The following is a 4,833-nucleotide window of genomic DNA, read 5'->3' as shown; positions in this document are numbered from 1 at the left end:
TCTGCGATGATAGAGAAATGCGAAAGCAATTTACTATATACAGTGGCTCAAATTCATATTCGTACAGGGCACTGTGCACATCAAGTTGGTGAAAAAACCATCAAATGTTGTGCATGTCGAATTTAGAATACTTTATCATAAACTGTTTCCATTTACTTTCATCTTCCATATAAAGGAAAAGTTTTGAGTTCGTACGCAGTAGAATCAGTTTTAATTTTTTTTTAATATATGGTAAATGTTTATATTGTCGCACAATAGATTATACATATGAACTTCACTATTGATAAAGTGTTTTAAATTCGACATATCATTTGATAGTTTTTTACCAACTTGATGTGAAAATGATGCCCTGTACAATATGAATTCGAGTCACTGTGCCTACGGTTTGTTCTCACGGTCATCTAAATCGATGTGGATGAAACAAAGATAAATTGGCCTTGAAACGTTGGCGATTAACTTATGTGATATTCTATCGAAAAGGCTCACTGCAGTCGTAGTTTATTTCTGCTTTACAACTAACCTTTTGCTCCGGTGGCTAGCCGCCTTGTCCTCCTAGTGATTTCGAAATAATCCAATATTCATGCAGCGAACTGAACTGCCTTGGATTGACACCGAACTCGATTATGTTCAGTTCACTTGATCAGCTTGATACAAACCAGATGCATTCTGAGGAAACTCAAAAAGCTATTTTTCACGCGAATGGTAAAAATTCTTCTACACAAATCACTGCGAACTATTACCAGTAAAATCACCCGAACCGACTACCAAACGCGACCTTCTTTCGCTTGTGGCTGTTTTTAGGGTTTTTAGTTTAGCGAAAATTTAATGTTCGAGGTCACGTCGAGCTTTGTGTGATGACTGACTGGATGATTGCGTGTTTTGATTTGATTTTCGATGCCGTCGCGACGCCTTTGTTGTGAGTCTCCTCTTTACCCACTGACTGGACTGCCTGACGTTCCTCCGACGCCAAAAAATCTCGCAAACTTCTTGGCGTTTGTGCACTGAGGGTGGTCAATAAATTTTATTAATTTTTCAATTTTAATTACAATTTCGGTGGTACGATGATAAATAAATTGATTGGCTATTATATGTTGAAGAACGCTTGATTTTTTCATAGAAATTGTTTTTTCTCGTAACCTTCCTCTTCAGTTTTTATTCACAAAACTAAGTCTGTCAATCATGTTCTTCGTAAATATTTTCCCACTGATACAAAACTAGACAGACCACCCTAGGGAAATATGCGAGAGCGAAAAGAAGGAACAGAGAGAGAAAACTAAAAATTTCAGATACCGGGAACGGATTGAACGTCAGCTGCAGGGCTGAATTTATAGATGTGAAGACATCGACACGCACTGTAAGATCAAAGTACCCTTTAAAGGGTAAAAAAGTACCCACTTTGAGAGAAACTAGTTTAACTCATAAAAAGAGTAAAGGGCCTTTACTCTTTAAAGAGTAAACGGCTTGTACGTCAGATCAACGAGTGAATTTTACCCATTATCCAAAACATTTGTTCTGAGAAACAGAGTAAAATTTACTCTTTTTCTAAACATGAAAACTGAATTGAAGTTAATTATTTTTTCTCGTTTATAAAATTATCAACTAAAGAAAGTTCATGCTAAAACCATTTTTATTAAATAAAGTATTTACAGGTGCGGGAGCATAATTCATTAGTTAACGTTGATGTTGTTAATCTAGTAAACGGGCAGCTGCCTTTGGTGATTTTGTGCACCGGGATATGCATAAGGGATGTATTTGGCAGCAATAGTATCCTGTAATATTTGAATGTTGTCTTATAATCAGGACACGACAAGGAAATACATTATACTTACCATTGATCTATCCGAATTTCAAAATACTTATTTAAATTATATCTTGTTACTGCAATATTGAAAGTATGTCAACCACTGCTACATAAAGAACTATTACAAAATTTAATGATTTTTTTCACCCATTAAAGAGTAAATTCATGGAATATATAAAAGGGTAAAAAATACGCTGTATCTGAAAAATTAAAGTACCCGTTATTTTGACGTTTCCATATATCAGCAAATAATGGGTATTTTTCACACATTAAAGAGTAATGACGAGTTAACAGTGCGGAGACGAGATATTCTTGTTTAAAGCGAACACTCAGAAATAAGAATAGTCACAGAATTACTAAAGTTTATGAATTAATGACTATTTTCTATCTGCCTCTTTTTCATTCTGCTTTGAACTTTCACACTAACTGTCATTTTGACTGGGTTGAAGCTTAGCGATGGAGAATTGACAAATAGGAATAAAATTCCCTGCAGGATGAAAGAGAGGCAGATAGAATATAGTCATAAATTACTAAAATTTAGTCATTCTGTGACTACCCGTGTTTCTGAGTGATGTATGCACTTCAACCCAGAGAATATGATTATACTAGAGAAACGCGGAGAGGATTTTGACTTTGTTTATAAACAATTTTCGCAATAACTATCAATAATAAACGTCATTCAAACAATATTTTGGTGTGCGTGTCAGTCGCCATAAGACCCCAAGCTTATTAATTACGTCACTTTCAAATCGTTTTTCACCAACACACATCCATCGTCTCTTTTGCATAACATCTCTTTGAGTCTCATTGAATTTGCTCGATTGGAACTACGTTTGACGGTTCAATTGGAACCTTTGGTTTCAGAATCCGTGCTTCTCTATCTAAACAAATTCTCTGCTTCAACCGAGAACCAACTCACCTGTAAAAAATCTGAACTGCTACGGCAAATGAAATGTAATATGTTGTTATCAAAATGTTAATAAAATCTAAGATTTGTTTCACCAAATTAGGATGATAGTGTTGTCTAATAACACATAACACCTAGATATAAGAAATGAATGTAATGTTTGGAATGATACTAATAATAAAAAAAATAGATCCATTGTTACTGCAACATAACACCTAATTATTGAATCATCTACCTTTTTGTTGCCCATATTGCACATAAAAAGACACTTTTGTGATAATAATTTTTTTTTCGCCTGTATGAAAAGCTACGCTAGAAATGCGCACAGTCATCAGCCATCATCATCGCGAAAACTGACGACCACTCAGAAATAAAAATATTCACAGAATTACTAAAGTTTATGCATTAGTGACTATTTTCCATGCTATTTTCTATCTGCTTCTCTTTTATTCTGCTGTGAATTTCTACACTAAATGTAATTTCGCCAGGGTTGAAACTTAGCGATGCTTCAACCCAGGCAAATAGGGTCCTAAAGCCCTGTCCCAATTTTAGTGTCAAACGCTTAAGTTTAGGCCAAAAACACATGTTTACTCAATTTTCTAATGTTTTCCGTTGGTTTAAGCCCCAAAAAACATTTTTTTAGATTTTGTCACATCCTTTGGCTTAAACTCAAATTTTGGGTGTATTTTGTTTTCCGTGTCCCTTACGAAATATCAGATAGGAACAACCCCAGTGGTCGAACTAAAACCCCTGTGGTGTTTTTGTCGACTAAGCGAACGTCAAACATGATCAAAAGTGTCAAGGTTCATTTATGGACCAAATTTTTAAATTAAAGTTTAAACATGATCTAGCCATTATTTGAGCGGGAAAATTGCTAAAGTAGTTACAGTAACATGCTTTTTCGTGTTATTAAACAAAAACAAGATTTTATTAAAAATTTTAGGACCCAATTGACAAATAGGAATAAAATTCCCTGCAGAATGAAAGAAAGGCAGATAGAAAATAGTCATTTATTATCAAAATTTAGTAATTGGGTCCTAAAATTTTTAATGAAATCTTGTTTTTATTTAATAACACGAAAAAGCATGTTACTGTAACTACTTTAGCAATTTTCCCGCTCAAATAATGGCTTTATCATGTTTAAGCGAAGTATGCACTTCAACAGAAAAGTAATCGCCTATCTCGATGCGTGGAAAATTTCTTGCAAGAAATGCTCAAGAAAAGCATTTTTCTTTGATTGCAGTACGCAGTTGAAAAGAAATGTCAATTCAAATGGAGCTCACTGTAGAAAATTTCTTGAGCATTTCTTGGGCAGAAATTTTTACTTTTCTTGAGCGGAACAGCATACTTAGCGCACTTCAACAGAAAAGTAATCGCCGATCTCGATGCGTGGGAAATTTCTTGCAAGAAATGCTCAAGAAAAGCATTTTTCTTTGATCTCAGTACGCAGTTGAAAAGAAATGTCAATTCAAATGGAGCTCACTGTACGAAATTTCTTGACCATTTCTTGGGCAGAAATTTTTACTTTTCTTGAGCGGAACAGCATACTTAGCTTTAATTTAAAAATTTGGTCCATAAATGAACCTTGACACTTTTGATCATGTTTGACGTTCGCTTAGTCGACAAAAACACCACAGGGGTTTTAGTTCGACCACTGGGGTTGCTCTTATCTGACATTTCGTAAGGGACACGGAAAACAAAATACACCCAAAATTTTAGTTTAAGCCAAAGGATGTAACAAAATCTAAAAATATATTTTTTTGGGCTTAAACCAACGGAAAACATTAGAAAATTGAGTAAACATGTGTTTTTGGCCTAAACTTAAGCGTTTGGCACTAAAATTGGGACAGGGTTTTAGGACCCTATTTTGTGACTACCCGTATTTCTGAGTGACGATGATAGAAAAATCCCACACGCAGCGAACTGGACTATCGAATTTCATACATTTTGCCTTATAAAAGGTGGAACGATTATTGCAATACGAGCGCTTTATGTATCGTTTTAGCATCACTCCACATCAAGGCGTCGATTGGCGCGTGGTGTACGCTAGGGCCTATCGATCGAAAGGTTCTCGGTTCGATTCCAGGTTGCCACGTAAATGTTTTTTTGTTTTCAAATTCTAGTT

The sequence above is a fragment of the Aedes aegypti genome, chromosome 2 (assembly GCF_002204515.2).
Source record: "Aedes aegypti strain LVP_AGWG chromosome 2, AaegL5.0 Primary Assembly, whole genome shotgun sequence".
In the NCBI taxonomy this organism is placed as follows: domain Eukaryota; kingdom Metazoa; phylum Arthropoda; class Insecta; order Diptera; family Culicidae; genus Aedes; species Aedes aegypti.
This window is presented reverse-complemented; position numbering follows the sequence as displayed.